The 25,366-nt window shown below is 43.0% G+C and overlaps 1 protein-coding gene across 4 annotated transcripts in view; it reads left to right on the forward strand.

Annotated features, from left to right (window-relative positions):
• Window positions 1-10,127: 10,127 nt before the first annotated feature.
• The window catches only part of STAT3 (signal transducer and activator of transcription 3), a 74,746-nt gene continuing 59,507 nt past the window's right edge, over window positions 10,128-25,366 (forward strand). For all 4 annotated transcript variants that reach the window (XM_055320255.1, XM_055320275.1, XM_055320265.1 and 1 more), the window contains exon 1: window positions 10,128-10,335. The gene's annotated coding sequence lies outside the window, so the exon portion shown is untranslated. The remainder of the gene's footprint in view (window positions 10,336-25,366) is intronic.

The following is a 25,366-nucleotide window of genomic DNA, read 5'->3' on the forward strand; positions in this document are numbered from 1 at the left end:
CTGAACAACCCAGTTAAGAGGGTTTCTGTCCAAGTCCTTCCAGCCGGAATTGCGAATATGATGTCCATTGGCCCTGATAGGTCATAAACCCGAATCACTGTGCCTCTGACCACATCTAGGCAACTTCTAGAACCACGGAACAGAGAGTGAAGGAAGGCTGGTTTCCCAGACAAAAATCAAGTTGCTGTTGTCCACAGAAAGGGGAGAGGATGATGGGCAGACAAAACAACAGATGTTCTTTCCCAATGATCTGTTTGTGATCCTGTGCTAGGAGCCAAGAGAATAAAAAGACAACATATCTAGCTGTTGATTTTAAAGGGTTTGCAATTAGTGGGAAAAGCATATGTACAAAGGAGCTCCAGAAGATTACTGTGAGAGAGGTAAAGCAAAATCCAAAGGTGGTACTCTGGAGAGGGATTAATCCTGCTTGGGGAATATGTGGATATTTAAAGGAGGAAGGGGGCTTCTAAATTGCTCTCCTAAACATCGGTAGGATTTCAAATAGATGTTGCAGGAGAGCTGAGAAGGTATTTTATATGATTTTTGTGCCACCAGAGCCTAATGGTCCCTCAAATATTGCAGTGGTTAGTGCTTATTTGGTTGGGAAATATAAGAAAAAGACATCGGTCATAAAGGGAAAAAAGAACTTATATTGGAAGACTGCCAAGATATTCCATGGACTCTAAGGAATCACTGAACATCTAAGGTAGGAAGAATAGGAATCAGGGGCTCTCCAGAGACTTCTGAGAGGGAGTTGATGGATAGCCCTCTCTAACATGCTGACATTAATGGAACTCAGCTCTAAGGGCTCCCGGGTTTTGAGCCTCTCAGTTTCAAATTCCAGATTCCTGGTACAGAGAATCTGATTAAGGCAGTTAGCATCAGTGTTCACCCTGGATTTAATAATCTATGGCCAGGAGGATGCGATCATGTAATATAGACATGGCTGAAAGAACCGTTTCCAGTGTGTGATTACAGTGCAGAAAGAGGGATAGTTCTCAGGAAGGGAGGACTTGTTGAGAGCCAGGCAAAATCCAAGAGATCTCTGTTAACATAGTAGGTACTCAGTAACGGTAACTGAATGAAAGCAGTGATGTGGGACATGGAAAGTTCTGCAGGTAAAGGGAACAGTATGTGGAAAGGCAGAGGCAGGAAAGCTGAAAGCATGGATGAGGAACAGCTAATAGAATTATGGAATGTTGGAGCTCAAAGGGTTTTTTTAACATTTTTTTAAAATTTTTATTTATTTATGATAGTCAAACAGAGAGAGAAAGAGAGAGAGAGAGAGAGAGAGAGAGAGAGAGAGAGAGGCAGAGACATAGGCAGAGGGAGAAGCAGACTCCATGCACCGGGAGCCCGACGTGGGATTCGATCCCGGGTCTCCAGGATCACACCCTGGGCCAAAGGCAGGCGCTAAACCGCTGCGCCACCCAGGGATCCCAGGGGTTTTGTTTTATAGATGAGGCAACAGAAGGAACTATTTTATTTTATTTTTTATTTTTTTTAAAAATTTTATATATTTATTCATGAAAGACAGAGACAGAGAGAGGCAGAGACACAGGCAGAGGGAGAAGCAGGCTCCATGCAGGAAGCCCGATGTGGGACTTGATCCTGGATCCTGGGATCACGCCCTGAGCCAAAGGTAGACGCTCAACCGCTGAGCTACCCAGTCATCCCTTTATTTTTTAATTTTATTCAGAAGGAGCCACTTTATTTTTTTATAATAAATTTATTTTTTATTGGTGTTCAATTTGTCAACATATAGAATAATACCCAGTGCTCATCCGGTCAAGTGCCCACCTCAGTGCCCGTCACCCAGTCACCCCCACCCCCCGCCCACCTCCCCTTCCACCACCCCTAGTTCATTTCCCAGAGTTAGGAGTCTTTCATGTTCGGTCTCCCTTTCTGGTATTTCCCACTTATTTTTTCAGAAGGAGCCACTTTATTTTTATTTATTTATTTTTTTCAGAAGGAGCCACTTTAAAAGGAAGTTGCTGTGCACCCAGGAAAGAAAGTGATTTATCTCCACCTAAGACTCAGCACAAAAGAGTTTTCAAAAGACAAGTGGTCCTTAAAGTGCTAGGAATAGGTGAGTTTGCCAAGGGAGGGAATCAGGAGGAGAAGAGGATGGAATTTAGACTTAAAGATAGGAGTGCCCACCTTTAGGAGGTTGTGGAGATTGAAAGGTGAGGAGCTGCCAAGTGGACCATGGATGGTCAGAGAAGTGAGAGGACACCTTGGCGAGTGTATGGTACTTTCATAAACATTATTTCAGGTAATTCTGACGAGTATTGGATGTCCCTCTGCTCAGAAAAGCCCCTTTCTGGGATCCCTGGGTGGCACAGCGGTTTGGCGCCTGCCTTTGGCCCAGGGCGCGATCCTGGAGACCCGGGATCGAATCCCACGTCGGGCTCCCGGTGCATGGAGCCTGCTTCTCCCTCTGCCTGTGTCTCTGCCTCTCTCTCTCTGTGACTATCATAAATAAATAAAAAAAAAAGCCCCTTTCCTTCCCTCCAGGGCTGTGTCTCCACCAGGTGACCGTGATCCCTGCCCCTGTCCACAGCTGCCTTGTCAAGGATGGATATCTGGTCCTTTTTGGGCCAATGAAATCCTCTCTGCCAGCAATTCAGAATTTTGAGCTGACAGCCATAGAGACTGAACATTTTCATCAACAGCTTCAAGTCATAACAAAGAATGGGCAGAGCTTGAGTGAGACATTCTTTTTTTTTTTTTTAAGATTTATTTATTTGAGAGAGATAGAGAGAGCACAAGGACGGGCAGAGGCAGAGGCAGAGGGAGGAGAAGCAGGCTTCCCGTTGAGTAGGGAGACTGACTTGGGGCTCAATCCTAGGACCTGGTGACCATGATCTGAGCAGAAGGCAGATGCTTAATCATCTGAGCCACCCAGGCACCCCGAGTGAGTTGTTCTACAAAGATTCCCTTTGGTGTGGTTCCTGAAATTGCCTTTCCCAAGATGTGGTTGTTCAACTCTTCATCGGAAGTTGGGATGGGATGCCTGGGTGGCTCAGCGGTTGAGCGTCTGCCTTCGGCTCAGGACATAATCCTGGGATCCTTGCGGGGAGCCTGCTTCTTCCTCTCTGTGTCTTTGTCTCTGTGTGTGTGTGTATGTCTCATGAATAAATAAATAAAAATCTTAAAAAAAATAAACCTTTTAAAAAAAGAGGAAGTTGGGAGAAATCTGTTTCCTTCCAACAAGTCTCCCTGATTTTGCAATTTATTTTTTTATTTTTATTTTTTTTTAAAGATTTTACTTATTCATGAGAGACACAGAGTGAGAGAGAGGCAGAGACACAAGCAGAGGGAGAAGCAGGCTCCATGCAGGGAGCTCAATGTGGGACTCGATGTGGGACTCGATGTGGGACTTGATGTAGGACTCGATCCCGGGTCTCCAGGATCACGCCCTGGGCTGAAGGCGGCGCTAACCTGCTGAGCCACCTGGGCTGCCCCAATAGCTAACATATATTGAGGGGTTTCCATGAGCCAGACTATATTGAATGCTTTGCGGGTTATCTTATCTAATCTTCACAACAACCTATGAGGGAGGTGCTCTCATAGTTCCTGTTTCATTGAGGAGGAAACTGAGGCTCGGAGAGGTTGCACAACTGGCCCAAAGTCACATTACGGCATAGATGGAGTGGCTGAGCACTGGACCCTGCCAGGACCTGGCTTTTATCAGCTATGCTTCACAGTTAGCTTGAGATTATCTTCCAAAGACATTTTGGGGCACCTGGGTGGCTCAGTAATGTAAGTATCTGTCTTTGACTCAGGTAATGATCCTGAAGTCCTGGGATAGAGCCCCAAGTCAGGCTCCTCATTGAGCAAGTAGTCTGTCCTCTGCCCCTCACCCCACTCATGCTTGCTCTCTCTCTCAAATAAATAAAATCTTCTTCTTCTTTTTTTAAAAAAAAAAAAAGACATTTTAGGGACGCCTGGGTGGCTCAGCAGTTGAGCGTCTGCCTTTGGCTCAGGGCGTGATCCGGGGTCCTGGGATCAAGTCCCATATTGGGCTCCCTGCAGGGAGCCTGCTTCTCCCTCTGCCTATGTCTCTGCCTCTCTCAGTGCCTCTCATGAATAAATAAATAAATCTTAAATATAAAAAAATAAATAAGACATTTTAATGTAAATTAATCAACATCAGAATTATGTTCTCCATTCAAAGATGTGAGTGCTGAGGCTCAGAGAAGGTAGGGAACTTGGCCAGAGGAGCACAGTTCATTTTGTGTCAAAGCCAGGATTCAAACCCAGTGTGTCTCACTTCAGCTCCATCAGCTTTGTAGTTAATGCAATGGCTTCCACTGACCACTGCAACGGTCAAGGGAAGAGAAAATATCTTCAGAGATAGAAGAGAAGGATAAGTAGAGAAGGTCAGGAAGGAGGGGAGAATTGATAAAACCCAGAGAGGAGACAGGTGGGATCAGACCAAGAGCACTTCTATTCATTCACTAAGTATTTATTAAACACCTACTATATGCCCAGCACTGAGGAGACAAGGAAACAACAAGATTCATTTTCCTGGAACTGACAGATAAGAGACTCTATACAGATAAATAAAATGAGAACAGTAAGAGTTCCACAGGAAACGCACAGAAAGATAGTGATTAACACACTGGGAGCAACTGCAACTGCTGGTGGTGGTAGTTAGACAAGGCCTCTCTGAGCACTGAGACCAGTAGGGTGAGAAGAAACTAGCTATGCCAAAGAGGAGAAGGAAAAAGAATGGACTGTGCAAAGGCCCTGAGGTGGAAAACGGATTTGCTGGAATTTTGCAGGCAGGAGGGAGGTTGGTGAGATAGGCAGGGCCTTGACAGGGATAAGGAAAAGGAGAACAGGGCACCTGAGTGGCTCAGTCATTTGGGCGGCTGCCTTTGGCTCAGGTCATGATCCTATGGTCCTGGGATTGAGCCCCACATCGGGCTCTCTGCTCCTCTGGGAGCCTGCTTCTCCCCCTTCCTTTGCCTCTCCCCCACAACTTGTGCGCGCGCTCTCTCTCTCTCTCTCAAATAAATAAAATCTTAAAAAGAATAAAAAAGAAAAAGAAGAACCATTTTATCCTAAGCCCCATGGAAGGCCACTGAAGGGACAGAATGACATGGTATGCATGATGTTTTAAGTAGCATAGGAACAGAGCTTTGCCTTGAAAATATTGAGGAAGGAGGACTGCTCTTCAGACAGGAGGAGGGAGAGATGATCTTCTCTGTTACGTTAGTGAGGGGGAAGTTGGGCAGTCCTGGTGAGTCTTCCCATGGCTGAGCCCCATAGGGGTCACCACACACACGTTACCCCTTGCCCCCTTTGGTCACCACAGTGACTTGCCACTTGTTTATCACCCCCAAGATTCTTCTCCAAACCTCTTCTTTGCTGTGTCTTCTAGTTTTAGAGCTTAACTACCAATTCCTCCAGGGAAGAGAGAATAAGTAAATTTTCTAGAACCTTACAAAGTCAGTTCCTAATCTAATTCCTGAGTCTCTCTGAAATGATAAATGGAAACTTATCCTACTTATTGCTATGTAACAAACCACCTCAAAACTTACTGGCTTAAGACAATGACAACATATATTTTGCCCATGAATTTGTAATCTGTGTAAGGCTCAGCAAAAATGACTCACGTCTGCTTCACTAGGCCTCCATTGGGGTAGCTTGAAAGCTGGGGGCTGGAATCATCTGGAGGCTGATTCCACTCACAGTTGATGCTTGCTGTCAGTTGGGCCTTAGCTGAACTGTTGGCCAGAACACCTTCATGTGGCCTCTACATAGAGCTTGGGCTTCCTCAAACTGTTGCAAGGGTGAGTATCCCAAGGGAAAGAGTCACGTGGAAGCTGTATCGTGTTTAAAGGCCTAGCCTCAGAAGTCATGCAGCATCGTTTCCACTGTATTCTATTTATTAGAAGTGAGTTACTGAGGGAGTGGACTCAGACTCTACCTTTAAATGGGAGAAGTATAGGGTACCTGGGTGGCTCAGTGGTTGAACGTCTGCCTTTGGTTCAGGTCATGGTCCCAGGGTCCTCTGATCGAGCCCCGCATCAGGCTCCCTGTAGGGAGCCTTCTTCTCCCTCTGCCTATGTCTCTGCCTCTATCTCTGTGTCTCTCATGAATGGATAATTAAAATCTTAAAAAACATAATAAATGGGAGAAGTATCAAAGAATTTGCAGACATGTTTATAAACCACTACAGGCTTGGGGCGCCTGGGTGGCTCAGTGGGTTGAACATCTGCCTTCGGCTCGGGTCATGAGCCCAGGGTCCTGGGATTGAGTCTCGCATTGGGCTCCCTGCTCCATGGGGAGACTGCCTCTTCCTCTGCCTCCTTCTCTATCTCTCATGAATAAATAAATAAAATCTTAAAAAAACCACTACAGGCTTGAATGGGATGGACTCTGGGTTATTCACTTGATGGGTAGATGGTGGGCACTCCATCTTTCCCCTCCTTTAGACTCTTCCTTGGGAATCCAAGAGGAAATTTAAGCCTGGAGATATAGTCGAGGAAGAACAGCTATTCAGGCTCTCAAGTTAGACACACTTGGATTTGAATCCTAGCTCTGCCATTCATCTGCTCTGTTTTTGGATAAGTCACTTAACCTTGGATAAGCAAGCCTCCTATTCTTCATCTGTAAAATCATAGTATCCTTCTCATGGGGTCATTATAAGGATTAAGTGAGTTAAAAGCTGGGTTACATAATATATGCTCAGAACAGTGGCTTCACAGTAAATGCTCCGTGTTAGCTACTGCTGATATAATTATTCAATATATGTTTATCAATATTTTTTTAATTTTTATTTATTTTATGATAGTCACAGAGAGAGAGAGAGAGAGAGAGAGAGAGAGAGGCAGAGACACAGGGAGAGGGAGAAGCAGGCTCCATGCACCGGGAGCCCGATGTGGGACTCGATCCCGGGTCTCCAGGATCGCGCCCTGGGCCAAAGGCAGGTGCCAAACCGCTGCGCCACCCAGGGATCCCTGTTTATCAATATTTAACTCATGCTTAGGTGAGTTCTGGGCTAGATGCTATACGCTAGAATTATGAAAATGAACATGAAGGGGCTCAAGCTTCCAGGAACCTACAGCTCAGGGGGATATATTTTCTTTTAAGTAATCTCTATATCCAATATAGGGTTTGAACCCATGTCTCTGAGATCAAGAGTAGTATGCTCCACTGACTGAGCCAGCCAGGTACTCCTGGGATGTGTTTTAAGCATGCAGGCAGAGTCTAGGCTTTGAAATCAGCCAGACCCGATTCTCATTGAGTTTGTCCATAGTTTCTAGTTGTGGGAACTTGGACCTGTCTTTCACTTTTTCAACCATAATTTTCTCAGTTGAAAATGAAAATTACAATAGTATCTACCTCACTGAGTATTGGTGAGGATCAAATGAGATAATCCAGGTAAAAAGCTTAGCACAATTCCTAGAGCATGGTAGTTACTTAATACCTGTTAACTATTAATTTCATTTATCGGGAAGTAGGCTAAATAATGGAGACATTATAGTCCAAGGTAAAGAGTGCTATACTAGACCAGGAAATAAGCTACTAAAGGAGTCCAGCAGATTACTTTTGCCAGGAAGAATCTCAGAAAGCCCCGAAGAGGTAATGTTGGACTGGGCTTTAAAGAATGAGTAAGAGTTTTCTGTCTGGATGAGGAAAGAGGAGGCATTCCAGACAGAGGGAAGAAGATCTGCAAAGGCATAAAGTCACAGAAGGTGTTGACATGTTTCGAGGACGATTATAGATTCAGTGTGGGAGTTTAAGGTGTGTGGCATGGAGGGAAGGAGGTGGGACAACATACTTCAGGTCAAAGCATTGGCTTACGTGGGAGAAACTGCCATCTGTAAGCTGGGGAGATTCAGTAGAGTGTGGAGAAAGGCCAGTGGTGGGGCTGGAGAGAGTTTTATAGGTGGAAACAGATAGGCTCAGGGGAACATTTTATGTGCATGTGGGGGAGGGCAGTGAAAGAAACAAAGGCCATCTCATGAGGAGTCAAGGGAGAAGGGCAGGGTTTGAGTGGATGGAACAAAGCTATGGGATGGGGAGTCCCAAAAACCTGGCTCTAAACCCACCTGGTAGGGACTCCTGGGTGGCTCGGTTGTTCAGGGTTCAGCGGCTGTCTTCGGCTCAGGGGGTGATTCCGGGGTCCCCGCATTGGGCTCCCTGCAGGGAGTCTGCTTCTCCCTCTGCCTATGTCTCTGCCTCTCTCTATTTCTCATGAATAAATGAAAAAAATCTAAAAAAAAAAAAAAAACCCAAAAACACATGGTATAGCTCTGAGTATCTCTGTGATCTTGAGAGTGTCACACTACTTTGTCCTTAGTTTTCTATTGGTAAATAATATGGCTTCTATCTGCTACACATAATTATTGTGAAAAAGAAAAGAGGTTATGAGTAAGTGCTCTGCAAGCAGTAAATAACAAAACAAATATCAGACCTTATTAGGGTCAACTGCATGGAATAGCACAGCTAAAGCAGAGTTTAGGTGAGATGTAAGGTAAGGGAATCTGTTCTACTGTTCTGGGGTGAAGATAATCATAAACACAGCAAGACACACACACACACACACACACACACACACACCAGATAAATAGAGTAATTTCAACATTGGTGCTGGGCTGGATCTACAGGAGGGCAACAGGAAACTCAATTCTACCACCAGTGACTCTACCAATTGTGCTATAGATGTTTCACTTCTCCCTTGGATTTAAGGTGGTCCAAAGATCCAAATCTGGAGTCTTTGGGCTTCATGTATCTGGGGAACTATCAGAATTGTGAGAAGTCATGCTATTAATTTCTTGGGGTTAGAATCCATAGTCTTTAGCCAATCTCAGAAGGATCTATGACACTCTCCCTCTGCCCCCGCCCCCCAAAGATTAAGGGTCATTGATTTTTCTCACCAGAAATTGAGAAATTTCTCACCAAAAGGCAACAGATGTTCATTTTTAAATTTTGACTATTTGATTTTTCAAACCATGGGCATGTTTCATTGAACCATGAAATGAAAAGTTTCACTGAAAAAAAACTCATCAGGGGTTATCTGGATGGTTTGATAAGGTCTCTGTTTAGATTTCATCTTTATACCTCTTTGTATTAAACACAATAAATGCAAATATTAATAGCTGTTAAAAAAAAAACCCTGGTAGTGTCAGCTCGCAAACACACACACACACACCATTCCATTGTGCAGGGTACATCCCTTATTTTGTAAGGTAAAATGTCTCCATTTCCTATAAACTACTGACTTCAAAGCAGTAAAACTTGGAATCGAAATAGAGTAGACGAAAAAGGAAAAGGCAGGTAATTTCAAGTATTTTAGCTCAGACGCATAAAGATAATGTGTCTATGTGTCAGTCTTCACATGCTCTCTGGGCTGCCTTCTTGTGAACCCGCCAATGTGCGAGCCGTTGGCGTTTGATGCTAGAAGCGACGGAACGAGGGACAGGGTTAAATCCACTACCCTCTCCCCACGCACTCTAGTAATTACTCTATTTCCACGTCATGTTTCCGGGTGTGTGTGTCCCGACTCACGCAGAAACTGAAGTTCAAAGCAGGCGGGAGTCACCCATGCTCATTTTGCTGTCCCCAAAAACCCAATTCTGGCTTTGGGCCCCCTGAGAATCTGGCGATACCTGGGGACTATCTAACTGGTTGATTCCCACGTGGTAAGTGGCTTGCAGCCTCGCCCCCACGTGGTGCCAAGAGCTGGGAAAAGGGAGAGCGGGCAGGAGAGAGCCGCATCAGGGGCATTTAAAGTGTCCTGACGTCACGCATTGCCAGGAACTCAGCTGAGTTTTCAGCAGGACATTCCGGTCATCTTCCCTCCCTCCCCCCGGGCTTCTGTGCCCAAGGCCGCCGCTCCTCTTCTGCTGTGGCGGAGGGAGGAGCACTAAGCGCTCGGAACAGCCAGCACTGGGGCGTTCCCAGCCCAATATTGGCTCCGCCCTTTCCCCCAGAGGCTCTCCTCATTGGCCGGGGGGTGGGGCCTCGGGTGTACTGTATATGCATCGGTGCCCTGGGTGGCCGGGAAACCTGGCCGTCTCATGAATTATGCAGAAGCGGCGTGTCCCTGCCAGGCTGGGCTGGGCGGGGATTGGCTGGAGGGGCTGTAATTCAGCGGTTTCCGGAGCTGCCGCGGCGTAGACAGGGAGGGGGGAGTCTGGGGTTCCGACGTCGCCGCGGAGCGAGCGAGCCCGAACCGGATCCTTGACGAGCACCCCTGCTCGGCGCTCTCTCTCCGCTTCTGCCCGGAGAGGCCCCGCGGCCTGAGGGAGCCCCGCGGCCCGCACCCCGGCGCAAGTGCAGCCCCGGCCTGTCGGGCCTGAGCCCGAGAAACAGGTGAAGGGGGTGAAGGGTGGGGCCGCCCCCCCCACACCGGCCCCCAGGCCTGGGGATCCCGGGTGGGGGGTGCCAGAGGGTCCCGGAGCTTCTGCCTTGTGTGGGGGAGTTGTGGATGGACACTTGAGTGGGGCAGGGGGGAGGAATACGTGGAGATGGGAGCGTCAATCAGAAGAGACAAGTCCCGGGATGACAGGAGCGGGCCTCTGAAGGGACAGGGGGCGCTGGAAGGAAGTTTCGTTCTTTGGAGAAAGGGCAGACTCCGAGGGAGAGGGAAAATGGGGTTAGGGAGGAGGACTATGGGGCGAGGACACTCTAGGGTGGGGGTGGCAGGGGTGAGGGACAGCCCCCCGACTTCCTGCTCCCTGAGGCTCTGGGGACGTTCCGGCCTCAGGAGCAGCTGTCACGCCGGCGGAGATCACGGGGGATCAAGGGGTGGGGGTTTGGGAAAGAGCTTTCTCTGCGCTCCCCGGCGGCTGCCGGCTGAGCCAATTCCTGGGCCTTGCTCTGTGCCCTCTCCTTTAGGAGCCAGCCGTGCCCCTCCAGAAGTAGGAATAGGTGTCTTCCCCCTACAGCCCCACAGGCTGGTTGGTTGTGGGTCGGATTATTGCATAAGAATCAAGTTTCCTGTAGGGAAATTGACAGTCTTGTACTCTTTTTAAATTCCTTCCCGGCTTTTTTTTTTTTTTTTCTCCCTAGATTAAAAACCCTGCTTCCCTCCTCCCCTTCTGAAAACAAAGCAAAATCCCCCCCCCTTAAGCCAGTTCTAGGGAGAAATAAGCCTCTTTCTTCCTTGACATTGTTCTTTTATAGACACCTGGTAAACTTGGCCAGAAGATAAATAATTGAGTCCTTGCGTTTACTGGATTGTGGTGTTGCTTAATTGCATAGGACAGAATGAACCAATCGCGAGTGGGAGTTTTCTGTCTTGGAGCCAAGATCTTGGGTAAACGCAGAGGGAAACAAAGACAGGCTGGCCTTGGCAAAGCCATGTGTGCAAACTTTACCTGTGATTGGGGGGTGTGGTTGGGCTTAAGTTAGCAAAATTCAAACCCTCATCCAAGTTGCTTTTTTCTTATTTAGTGCATATCTTTCTCTGTTACATCAGGTGAGTGTCTGGTATGAACACACTTTTTTTTTTAAGTTAAAAATGTACTTAATGTGTCTCTGCTGGTTTTTATCGGGTGTACATCTACAGGCTATGTTCTGTTTATGGGTTGTAACTTTTTGGCTGCTGTGCTGATAATGCTCTGGTTTGAATAAATCAGAACTATAAATCATCTCAATCTTTTATATGTGAATTTAGACTGCGTTATGACTATCTTCAGCCAAATTTCTGTTTTATATTAAATATGTCTGTGTTCCTTGAGCCAACACATTTATTTCCTCGTTATATGTGCCAGGCTGGAGTACTAGCAGAATTTTTGCTCATTTATCTGCATAGTGAGTTGGGGAAATCTGGAAAACCAAAAAAAAAAAAAAAAAAAAGTATATATTGGGAGGTTGATCTTGAAGTCTATATATTTGTTAGTCAATCTTCCACAGAAAACGACTAGCAAATTCACGATTTTTAAAATTTCTGTATATAGTACTTTTGGGAAGGATAACTATTTAGAAATATCCACAGCTATGACTTGCGGTACAAAGGGTAGGTAGTTCACATGACATTAACCCCATTTTATAGATAGGGGAACTGAGGCCCAAGGAACAAAGCACTTGCCCAAGGCAGTGGAGTGCCATAGTGTTAGAGCTTGTACCTTTTGGTGTAGTTTGTTATTTTGACCTATCTATATTAAGTATTAGGTATTGGTTTACAGTTAGTGAGTGTAGACCTTGCTGGGAAAAGCGTCACTGGAATTCTAACATATATCTGGACAGTGAAATATCACCAACAGGCTGCTAAGACTCCTACAGAGAGAGCCAATAAACAGATGCAAAAAGAAGTAGAAATAGGGTTTGCCTAGGTTATTTTTCCATCTTCTGTGTCTAACGTGGGAAATCACAAACTTTAGTCCGCGTGACTTGTCATCAGAATTTAGCTATTTGCTAATGGAGGGAGATAAAAATGCCCTTTAATCCAGAGTGCCTTGTGGCTTCACCAGTGATCATTTGTGTCTCAAGAAAGTTGCTTTCTCCTGCTTGCCTCTACTTGTCTTGACTTTCAGATGTGAGTTGGGGCAGAGGTAGTGACCATTGCAGATGCTGAGGCTAGCACCTTTCTACCTTACAGTTTCCTCAGAGATGGTGTATAGGTCAACAAATATTTACTTTTTGCAACTTTGTGAAAGTTGCCATGAAGAATCAGAGGCTTTGTTCACAGCACTTGCAGTCCACTAAGGGGACTTGATAAATGCTTTGTCCCTATAGTGCAACATGTCCTCAAAGAGATGGTGAGTCGTTAAGGCTGTGCTCTCCAACAAAGAATCTATTATATATTAAAATATGGATAGCACAGCTATAGAACATTTCCGCTATCCTGAAGGTTCTATTGGATAGTGCTGCACTAAGTGCTACCGGTCTTCAGAGGAAGGAGAGGTTATGACACCTGGAATGGTCTAGGAAGTCTCCTTGCCAAAGGTGAGATTTGATCTGAGTCCCAAATAATAGTTGGAATTTGATAGGTGTAAAGAGCTTGGGGTGAGGAGGTATGATGGTACAGTAGGAACAAAATCCTGGTAGATTAGGAAGGTGAGTAGGGGAGGAATGTTTGCTTGTTAGAGGCCTCATTGAATGCCAGATCACAGAATTCCAGATTCTGTCCTTTTAAAGATTTTTTGAGGTCAAGTATTAGTGTTTAATTATGGAGTGCCTACTATGTATAGGGCATGTTCCTGGCATTGGTTAATTTGTACAAAGTAGATCAGTGCACATGGCCTCTGCCCTAGGGGAGTTGTCTTTGGGGCTGAGCTTATAAATTGGGCCAGACCCAAAGAGAGGTGTTCTGACTTATTACCAGATTTGTGTGTTTAAGTGCAGAAATGCCTTTTAGGATTTTTAATTGGCTGTAAATAGCCACTTACATTTTATGTCTTCCATATTTGAAGTTGTACTATAACTTTTGGGTCATTCATAAAACCACCAAAAGAGCAATTGAGGGACATCCTCAAATCTTGAAGGAGTCCTGGTGTTCTGGAGCAGCCTTGGTGAGATCCAGCAGGATGACACTGAATGGCCGTTTCAGTCTTTGTTGGCTATAGTGAAAAAAATTAATATCACCATTACACATTTGTTACTAGGAACCTTGGCTTACTATGGTGCACTTTAGTCAAGATGGCCAGATGGTACTTTGGTGGTCAGTTGTTAGAAATGTCTCTAGTTTTAAAAGGAATAGTGTGTGGAAGAATGAATTTGTTCTGCTTAGTTCTCACTTGTCATGTTAAGATTATTGTAATTCTTAAGTCAGATAAGGCAAACATTTCACTTTGTTTTGCTTTAATTTATTTATTATCAGCAAACATTTTATGCTGAGAGCTGATTACTGTGCTAGGCAGTATCCAAAGATAATGAAATATGGTTCCTATTTTCACAGAACTAGAGGTGTTGTGCGGACCAAGGTATGTGTTGCTTTACACAGGGCAGAGGAGGTGACAGGATAAGTGGTTTGAATCTCTCTCTCTCTCTCTCTCTCTTTTTTTTTTTAAGATTTTATTTATTTATTCATGAGAGACACACACACAGAGAGAGAGAGAGGCAGAGACAAAGACAGAAGGAGAAGCAGGCTCCATGCAGGAAGCCTGATGTGGGGCTCAATCCTGGGACTCCAGGATCATGCCCTGAGCCAAAGGCAGATGCTCAACTGCTGAGCCACTCAGGCATCCCAGTGGTTTAAATCTCATGCTCTGGAGTCAGACAGGTCTGGGATCAGATCCTGAATCTGCTACTTCCTCTTCAGAACCTGAATCTCAGTTTCTTATCTGTAAAAGTAGAGGATAACAGTGCCTATCTCTGAGGCCCATTAAAGATTCAATGAGATAAAAGAGGTAAAATGCTTACCATAATGCATGGCACAGGAAGAACTCCGTAAATCTAAGTTCTTATTAAATGCCCCAGGAAAAGAGATTAATTGTCTTCAGGAGTGAGAAAAAGGCTTTATTACAGAGGGCCTTTATTACTTCGAACACCTATGAACAGCATTTTGTAGGAAGAATAGGAATTCTGACAAAGTTGAGTGGTGAATAGTTGCTTACAGGGCCAGGAAACATGAATGTGCAGAGGCTTAAAACAGCAGAGTGTGTCCAGGGAGCTACAAGTAGAAGTTTTTTTTTTTTAAAGATTTTATTCATTTATTCATGAGAGACACACAGAGAGAGACAGAGACATAGGCAGAGGGAGAACTAGGTTCCCCACAGGGAGCCCAATGTGGGACTTGCTCCCAGGACCCCGGGATCACGCCCTGAGCTGAAGGCAGATGCTCAACCACTGAGGTGTCCCTTGAAGTGGAAGTTCTTAATTTAGGAGGACTGAACTGAGGGGAGAGGAAGCTGCTGAGCCATGGCTCTTACCCCTTCTCTTAATTATTCTTTTTATATATCATTAAAAGTAAGTTGTTTTGTCCTACTTACAAAAGAAATGTTTGCTGTTACAAAAAATTTAAATTTGTAGAACATAAACTATGTGTATTTTATGTATATCTTGTTAATAGTTTGGTATGTATTTCTCTAGATTTTTTGTACCCTTTTCTATTTACCAATTTATCTGGGACATTTTTATTGCAAATTTCTTTTTAATAGCCTAATAAAAGAACAAGGAGGAAGGCAAATCTGCCCCCCAGAATACAGTAAGTTTTGGATTATCTAGCTTTTCTTTCTGCTACCCTCATCTATAAGAATAATGACTCTTCTAATCAGTGAACTTTTGCCTGACCTTTGATTTTTTTTTAACTACATTGGAAAAGGAACCTATTTTGAACATTTATAAGGTAACATTGTAGCGTCAAAACTCTTAGGCTATGTATTGGAGGGTTTCATGATCCAACATTGCTATAGGAGGTGAAAGATCAGGCTATGAGGTCAGACTCCTTGGACTTTAATCCCAAATCCAGGGACCCCTGGGTGGCTCTGGTTGAGTGCCTCCCTTCAGCCCAGGTTTGATCCTGGAGTCCTTGGATTGAGTCCCACATCGGGCTCCCTGTATGGAGCCTACTTCTCCCTCTGCCTGTGTCTCTGCCTCTCTCATGAATAAAGGAATAAAATATTAAAAAAAAACCCCAAATCCAGTGCCTCTTAGACTTTGGGTCAGTTGCTTTAACTTCTCTGGGCTTCAGTTTCTCTAGCCATAAAACATAGATACCAGGTTTCATTGTAGGGAAGTTGTGAGGATTAAGCAAAACGATGTGTGTATATATGTATGTGTGTATGTTTGTTTCTTTATAGTATAGTAGGCTCTATGCCCAATATGGGGCTTGAACTCACAAACTGTAGATCAAGGGTCGCATGCTCTACCGGCTGAGCCAGTCAGGTGTCCTGCAAGATAATACATTTAAAGTACTTTACACAGTGCCTGGCAGATAGCTAAAATTTGAGTGCTAATAATTAATATCATTAAAATATCTACCTATAAAGGCAAGTTATGATTCATGGTAGCTATTAATGAACCAAAGGAAAGAAGGAGTAATTGGGAGATTCTAACTAATAGGAAAAAAAAAACTAAATGAATAGGGACCAGGGGGATTTACATTGTGGTGGAGGAGATGGAGGCTGTCACGTAAAAGGAATAGGCAAATCGTAAATTCCTGTCTACATGAATGTCCCTGTAATAGGTCATCTTCCAAAGCCTATGATTGTGGGATATTTAAGTAATATTTAACACATTTTTAAAAAGATTTTATTCATTTATTCATGAGACACACACACACACACACAGAGAGAGAGAGAGAGAGAGAGAGAGAGAGGCAGAGAGACACAGGCAGAGGGAGAAGCAGGCTCCAGGCAGGGAGCCTGATGTGGGACTTGATCCCTGGACTCCAGCATCATGCCCTGGGCATGAAGGCAGACTCTAAACCACTGAGCCACCCAGGGATCCCTATTTCACACATTAAAAATGTATTACACTTAGGAATTTGAACAGTCCCTTAGAGTTCTTCATGACACTAAAACTGGAGGTGATATTGAAGGTTTGATGGGTAGAGGAGTCAGACACAGAAGGTGGAGGTGTGGCATATCCCAAGTAGAATGAATGACCTATCTGAGGCTAGGAGGTGGTTTGTCCCTTCACATCTGTGTGTGTGTGTGTGTGTGTGTGTGTGTATTTAAGTGCATCTGTTTCACCAGAGGAGTAGAGCTTTATTTTCTTATCCTGTAACTTTCCTTTGCAAACGCATCTGTATTCAAAATAGCCTTGCGGTTAAGAAGAACCACTCAGCTTCTCCCTGAAACGGGTTTTCTCACACTGACTCTTCAGTTTGGGATCCGAGAAGCCAGGAAAGAAAGGCCCCCCAGTTGCATCTAGTCCGTATGTGGGGCAGGAGGAAGCCAGCAGAGCTTGAAAGAGAAAGTAAACCTTCTGGTAAATAAATGGCTTCCTTATTGTGGAGGAGGAGCACAAATTATTAGGGGGATGTTTGGGTAGTTTTTGTAAAAGCCATTTCTGAAAACTGATTTAGATTAGCGAAGGTGAGCTCAATTGAGGAAAACCCTGCCCAGTCTGGTGTTAACCACCTGTTTTCCCGCTTTGTTGATTGATCTTATTAGTTTTCGGTATCCTGACCACTCATTCTGGTTTTGAGAAATGGAGGATTTGAGTCTGAATTTGAGCACCTGCTTAAGTGAAAGCTTCCTAAAATGCATATTTTTCGCATCTTTTCTAATGTTAATTTTGTTTTGTAGTTTAGCAGACACTTTTTCTGGCAGAGTGAAAAACATTAGACTTTCCTTCTTTGTCCTCCCCTACTCTCCCCACTAGGGTAATCCTCAAAACCCCAAAGACCTATGTTAGCTGTGTAATTACCTCTCTAATAAACCAAGCAGTGCAATATTGCATCGAGTTAGCATTAAAATAGCCTTTGAATTCTTTTCTACTTGTGGTTTAGACATGATAAATATTTAATCTCAGACTGATTTTGTCTGGCAAATCAGTTTGGTATTTGGGTTCCTTTTTAATCAATATGTTTAGGGAAAGCAAATTTATTGAAACGTTAACCAAAATAAAACATAATTAGGATGGTACCTGTCTTATGCATTGGGCCAAGTGGAATAATTGAAGCATTCTGGAGCCAAATAGCTAGCTAGCTTTCTTTCTTTCTTTCTTATTATTTTTAAAAGATTATTTATTTGAGAGAGAGAGAGAGGGAGGAGGAGCAGTAGAGGGAGAGGGACAAGCAAACTCAAGAGCCCTAGGTGGGGCTCCATCTCAGGACCCTGAGATTATGACCTGAGCCAAAACCAGCATCACATGGGCGCCCTCCCCCCACTTTTATTTTTTTAACATGTATCGCATTCTATTTAATTTGGAAACTCCTGGGTGTTTTTTTGTTTTTGGTCTTTTTTAAGAGAAGGAGAGAGAGAGAGAGAATCCCAAGCAGGCCCCTCATCCAGCACCGACCTCACAACCCTGAGATCATGACCCGAGCTGAAATCAAGAGTCAGACGCTCAACTGACTAAGCCACCCAGACGCCCCACAAATCTCAATATTTATTCTTTTTTTTTTTTTTTAATTTTTATTTTTTTATGATAGTCACAGAGAGAGAGAGAGAGAGAGAGAGAGACAGAGAGAGAGGCAGAGACACAGGCAGAGGGAGAAGCAGGCTCCATGCACCGGGAGCCCGACGTGGGATTCGATCCCGGTCTCCAGGATCGCGCCCTGGGCCAAAGGCAGGCGCCAAACCTCTGCGCCACCCAGGGATCCCTCAATATTTATTCTTAATTCTATGTGTTATTGTCCCTTTCCACTTAAGCGTGTAAATAAGAGTGGATTATAAGGGAGTCAAAGCACGCGGGGACACTTTAAGGTCCACATAATTGTCTTGGAGAATATTGGGTTCATGGAACCGTCTGAAATTCCTGTTTCTCAGTGTACCACTGTGGTGCCAAATGTTGATAGTGGACGAGGTTGTGCTTGTTGGGGGGTAGAGGGATGGGGTGGTGTGTTTATGGGAACTCTGTACATTCTGCTCGGTTGTGCTTTGAACCTAAAACTGCAGTAAAAAGTAAAGCCTATTAGTTAAAATCCTATTTCTGCAGAAAAATCCAAGGTGTCCTGTGTGATTCCATAGGCTTCTGCCTCAGTTTACCCTAAGCTTTCCAGTGAGAGTACCGTTCTTATATACCCAGTGAGAATATCTCCTGAGGAAGGGAGAATGAAGCTGGAGGTGGGAGTTAGAGACCCACACCATACAGCCTGGATTAAACTACTTCCCCTTTCCTGAGGAAAGATGAATGCTAGCTGGTCTCAACCACAGATTTGCTGCAAGAGTATATCAGTTTTGTTTTTCAGTTCCAGACTCCAGTTTTCTTTATGGTAAAAGCAATGTTTTAGAGGAAAGAAAGAAAGAAAGAAAAGAAAGAGAAAGAAAGAAAGAAAGAAAGAAAAGAAAAGAAAAGAAAGAAAAAGTTTAATCAGTACCAAAAGGTTTGTAGTAAATGGAGAGTTTTCTTTTCACCTTATTCTCTGAACTCTTTCCCAGGGACGGCTAGTTATCCACTTCTTATTTTTTTCAGAGTGATTTCATTTGTATACATGCAAATATACTATTTCTTTTTCCCTTCCCTAAAAATGTAGTACATTATACACATATCAAAAGGTATCTTACTTTTTGTCACTTTGTTTATCTTAGTAAACACTCCACATGAATATGTTTGTCTGTCTCATGTTTGTTTGTTTTTAAGATTTTATTTTTAAGTAATCTCTACATTCAATGTGGAGCTTGAACTCATTACCCGAGATCAAGAGTCGCACACTCTTCTGACTGAGCCAGCCAGGCACACCTGTCTCGTGGTTTTTTTTTTTTTTTTTTTTTAATTTATGATAGGCACACAGTGAGAGAGAGAATGGCAGAGACACAGGCAGAGGGAGAAGCAGGCTCCATGCACCGAGAGCCCGACGTGGGACTCGATCCCGGGTCTCCAGGATCGCGCCCTGGGCCAAAGGCAGGCGCCAAACCGCTGCGCCACCTAGGGATCCTCCTGTCTCGTGTTTTTAAGATGTACATAGTATTCTGGATTATGGATGCTATAATTTATTTAGATTTTTTTTTTAGATTTTTTTTTTTTTTAGTACAGTCTACCCCTCTCCCATGTGGGACTCAAACTCATGATCCCAAGATCAAGAGTCACATGCTTTACTGGCTAAGTGAGCCAGGTGCCCCCCCCCCTTTTTAAAGATTGTATGTATTTATTCATGAGACACACACACACACACACACAGAGGTAGAGACACAGGCAGAGAGAGAAGCAGGCTCCATGCAGGGAGCCCGATGTGGGACTCGATCCCAGGACTCCAGGATCACGCCCTGGACCAAAGATAGGCGCTTAACCACTGAGCCACCCAGGGATCCCCCTCTTTTAAAAAAAAGTAATAATTTATTTAATCTAATGATAGCCATAGACCACAGAATCTAAGACAGAAAACACTGTTGTGGTAAATATCCTCATATTTGTCTTTAGGCACATATGAATAAATCTGTACATCTATACTTTATTTTTTTTTTTTTACATCTATACTTTAAATGTTGTAACCATCAAATGCATACTGTTTAGAAATGTAGCTTTTCAGTTAACAGAGAACACATTCTTCTGAAACTTTAATTTTGGGGAGAAGTCTAGCTATGTCATTAAATGAAACTCCAATCTGTCACTTGGGCAGGAAGGAATATTGCAACTCCCTTACCTTTACCCTGTGCCTGCCCCCATTCGATTTTTTTGAAAGCTTGCTGTTCATATTACCTGTGATGTTAGGGCCCAGTTTCCATTAATTTCAACTGTTCCAGTCCTAAAACAACATGCCATTTTGTGTCCTTGAGCAAGTGGGGCAGAAGCTGTTTTTTGATTTTTGTATTGTTCCCTTGGATGGGCTGCTCATTGATGCTTCAGTTTAAATTTATAGAAGCAGTTCTCAAGAGTATTGCCAACAGACCCCTCAGGGCCCTGAGACCTTTCACAGGGTGTCTTTGATATCAAAATTACTTCCATAATGTTGTTTGTATCTTTTACTTAGTTGGCATTTACACTTAATGCTACTTATTGTATGTAGTGTACTCACAGAAGGAAAAAATGACTTTACTTAAGAATGTCCATGACACAACAGTAAACAATATTAATTTCATTTCCCTTTCAACTCTGGAGGATGTGCCTTTTTTGATATCCTGTGATGAAATGGGAGGTAGGCATAAAGCACTTCTGCTGCACACAGAAGTATGATGGTTGTCTCAGGGAAGAGATCTTGTGGGAACATTTCAGTTACAATCTCAAACTAGCTGCTTTTTTTTTTTTTTTTTTAATGAAACGCCATCTTTACTCTGAAAGAATGACAGACCAACTGGTATGCTGGTAGACATTTTCTCACAAATGAAAGAAGGGAAGCCATCTCTTCAAGGAAAACAACTGGCAATCTTTGTTGCCAATGATAAAATTTAAGCTTTTGAGGGAAAATAAATTTTGAGTTTGACAGTTTTTCCATATTAAACTTTTTAAATGATAAAACAAATGTGTTTTTTTTATAGTTTATAATGAAATGTGTTGGTATTTGAGAGGTCTGTGTGTCTCTGAAGTAGTGTTTTCCAAATGATTAATGTACAACATTACTAAATCATGTTTGGGAAAACATTCTACTCAAAATGCAGGATAGGGGCACCTGAATAGCTCAGTCTGTTGAGTGTTTGCCTTCTACGCAGGTTGTGATCCCACAGTTCTGGGATAGAGCCCTGGGAGTCCTGTGTCAGACTCCCTGCTTGACAGGAAGCCTGCTTCTCCCACTCGCTCTGCCCTTCTCCCTCTCCCTCTGCCATTCCCATCACTTCTACTCTCTGACTCTGTCAAATGGATTAAAAAAAAAAACAAAATCCAAAACCCCAAAAGCAGAATAGACTAATGGATCTCAGTGCAGCTGAGTATGAAAAGTTAGTTGAGATCCAACAGCATGCAATCTACACTGCATCTAATCTTTAAGAAACTACCACTTGTTGAATTTTGGTGTGATGTTAAGGAATATCCAAAATTATTTGTAAAGACTATTAAGATAACCTTCATTTTCCAACTGGTGTGAGATCAAGTTTTCTTCATTCACTTCTATCAAAGCAACATACTGCAACAGATTGAATGCAAAAGCAAATATGAGAATCCAGCTGTCTTCTATTAAGCTGGATATTAGAAATTTTCCAAAACTTTTACAGTGTCACTCTCCACTAATTTTTTTGGTTTTGGAAAATAGTTATTTTTCCACGGAAATGTTATTTATGTTAACATATAATTGGTTTATTATTTTTAATGAATATTTTTTAAATTTCTATTTTAATTTCTAATACAATAAATATTAGTAGATATAACCTTCATAAACAAAAGTTCTTTGAGGTCCTTATTTTTAAAGATATAAAGGAGTCCTGAGACCAAAAAATTTGAGAACTACTAGTCTAAAGATTTTAATACAAGAACCCCCAGGATAAAAAAAAAAAAAAAAAAAAAAGAATCCCCAGGATACTTGTTTAAAACAAAAAGAAGATTCTATGGTTTTGACCCAGAGAGTCTGATTTTAGTAGATCTAGGGTCATTTTAACAAGCAATCAGGTATTCTCAAACAGATGGTCCTTGGCTTGAGATATGCTGCTTTAAAGAACCATAAGCTATGAAGTCTTTTTTCTTTTTTTCTTTTAAAGATATTTATTTATTCATGAGAGACACAGAGAGAAAGAGAGAGGGATCCCTGGGTGGGGCAGCGGTTTAGCGCCTGCCTTTGGCTCAGGGCGCGATCCTGGAGACCCGGGATCGAATCCCACGTCGGGCTCCCGGTGCATGGAGCCTGCTTCTCCCTCTGCCTGTGTCTCTGCCTCTCTCTCTCTCTCTCTCTGTGTGACTATCATAAATAAATAAATAAAAATTTAAAAAAATTAAAAAAAAAGAAAGAGAGAGAGAGAGAGAGAAGCAGAGACACAGGCAGAGGGAGAAGCAGGCTCCATGCAAGGAGCCCAATGCGGGAGTCGAACCTGAGCCTCAGTCAAACACTGAGCCACTCAGGCATCCCAATATAAAGTCTTTTTTTGGATTAGCAAAGTCATGTCCACAGGGTTTATAAATCGTTGTTCTGGAGATAAAGGTAAATAGTAGGCATATAGTTTACTAAGGAAAAATGCTTTGGAGATCCTTCCTTCCTATTTATTTATCTTTTTAAAGATTTTAAGTAATGTCTACACCCAATGTGGGGTTTGAACTCACAACCCCAAGATCAAGAGTTGTATGCTCAGGTGCCTGGCATACAAGAGCAATATGCTCTTAATCTCAGGGCCCCTAGCTATTTCTTTTTATTCTGTTTATTCTTCTTAGCATTTATGGACCTTAATATTAATCAGATGTGGATTATGACTATCAAAAGAATCATGATTTTACCAGATTAATATTCAGCCTTGTTTTATTGATAGATAATACATGAACATATTAAGACAGTTTTTGACTGCTTTGATTAATTTCAGATATATCTATTTCAGACATGACATGTCTTTTTATTTTAAAATATTACTTATTGAAGATTTTAACTTATTTAATTATTTTAGAGAGTGAGCACAAGCAAGAGGAAGGGCAGAGGGGGAGGGAGAGAGACAAGCAGACTCCAGAGCCCCACATGGGATAGGATTCAGTCTCATGCCCCTGAGATCATGACCCGAGGCAGAATCAAGAGTTGAACACTTAACTTACTGAGCCACCCTTTCAAACTTGTCTTTATAATAAAGTTAGCTTTCATTTATTACATGTAACATAAGTAAAATTCTTATCTTCCTTTCTTTAAAAAAAATTTTATTTATTATTCATGAGAGATACAGAGAGAGAGGCAGAGGGAGAAACAGGCTCCCCGCAGGGAACCCAATGTGGGATTCGATCCTGGGACTCTGGGATCACGCCCTGAGCTGAAGGCAGATGCTAAACCACTGAGCCACCCAAGCATCCTTCCTTTCTTATAATTGCTTATATAACCAATTCAAAGAGGAATTTACTTGTCAGAAATCACACAGTATAGGTAAGACTTAAAAAGATAATTTTTAAAAAAGATTTTATTTATTCATGAGAGATACAGAGAGAGAGAGCCAGAGACATAGGCAGAGGGAGAAGCAGGCTCCATGTAGGGAACCCATTGTGGGACTTGATCCTGGGACCCCAGGATCACGCCCTGAGCCGAAGGCAGACACTTAACTGCTGAGCCACCCAGGTGTCCCTGGAAAGGTAATTTGATGCTACTAGCCTGGGAATTTGAAGACTCCAAGTTTGTGTTCTGGCCATACCATTATCATTGTGATCACTTAACATTTCTGTCCTTATCTGTAAAATGGGAACAACAACCTATTGATAGAATTGTTACATACAGTATCTCGGCCACCTCAGGGTTCTCTTTGGCTGAGTGATTAACTGGAAAACCCAATGTGAGTTCATGCTTCAGGCCGGGTTCTTTATGGATGTGAGTCTAAGAATTTATTCTTTTTCTAAATCATGTCCACTACCTCACATTGTTGGATTATAATTTCATGAGTAGTTGTGCCTTTTCATAAGTTCTTTTATTTTTTTTAAGATTTATTTATTTATTTATTTATTTATTTATTTATTTATTTATTTATTTATTATAGACATAGAGAAAGAGAGAGAGGCAGAGACACAGGCAGAGGGAGAAGCAGGCTCCATGCTGGGAGCCTGACGTGGGACTCGATCCCGGGACTCCAGGATCGCACCCTGGGCCAAAGGCAGGCGCTAAACTGCTGAGCCACCCAGGGATCCCCAAGTTCTTTTATTTTTTTAAAGATTTTATTTATTTATTCATGACAGAGAGAGAGAGAGGCAGAGACACAGGTATAGGGAGAAGCAGGCTCCATGCAGGGAGCCTGATGTGGGACTCTATCCCAGGTCTCCAGGATCACACCCTGGCTCAAGGCGGCGCTAAACCACTGGGCCACTGGGGCTGCCCAATAAATTCTTATTTGGACACTAAGATCAGCTCTTTTCTGAGTGCTTATATCATGCAAAACTATTATGTACATGAGGTGACTTATTTTTCCAAGTATTCATTTTGAGAAGACTTAATAGAAAAGCTTTTTTTTTTTTTTAAGATTTTATTTATTTATTCATGAGAGATACACACAGAGAGAGGCAGAGACACGGGCAGAGGGAGAAGCAGGCTCCACGCAGGGAGGTCGACGCGGGACTTGATCCTGGGTCCCCAGGATCAGGCCCTGGGCCGAAGGCAGCCCCAAACTGCTTAGCCACCCGTGCTGCCCTAGAAAAGTTTTTTTAAATGGGGAGATAGCCTAAATAAAATGTAAGCTTTGTAGGTCAGATTTATCTTTAAAAATCCTTTTCATAAAGTTCAACTCATATATCTTAAAAATTAATGGATTATATACATTATATATACATATATATATATATATTTTTTTTTTTAAAGAGAGAGAGCATGTACACAGGGGTGGAGGGGAGGAGTAGAAGGCGGGAGAGAGAGTATCTTAAGCAGACTCCATGCCCAGTGCAGAGGCCAACTCAGGGCTCAATCTCATGACCCTGAGATCATGACCTAAGCTGAAATCAAGAGATGCATATTAACTGACTGAACCACTCAGGCACCCCTATAGACTATATATATATATTTTTAGAGCCATTTTAGGTTCATAGGAAAATTGAGCAGAAAGTATAGAGTTCCCATATACCCTCTCCTGTCTCTCCTCACAGTTTCTCCGATTATTAACATCTTGCTTTGGAATAATACTTTTGTTACTATTGATAAGCCAGTATATATTTTTTAAATCTCTACACCAGATGTGGGGCTCAAACTCATGACCCTGAGATCAAGAGTCACATATTGCACTGACTGAGCCAGCCAGGTGTGCCATGAGCCAATATTAATACATTA

Source organism: Nyctereutes procyonoides, unplaced genomic scaffold (assembly GCF_905146905.1).
Source record: "Nyctereutes procyonoides isolate TBG_1078 unplaced genomic scaffold, NYPRO_anot_genome, whole genome shotgun sequence".
NCBI classification, from domain to species: domain Eukaryota; kingdom Metazoa; phylum Chordata; class Mammalia; order Carnivora; family Canidae; genus Nyctereutes; species Nyctereutes procyonoides.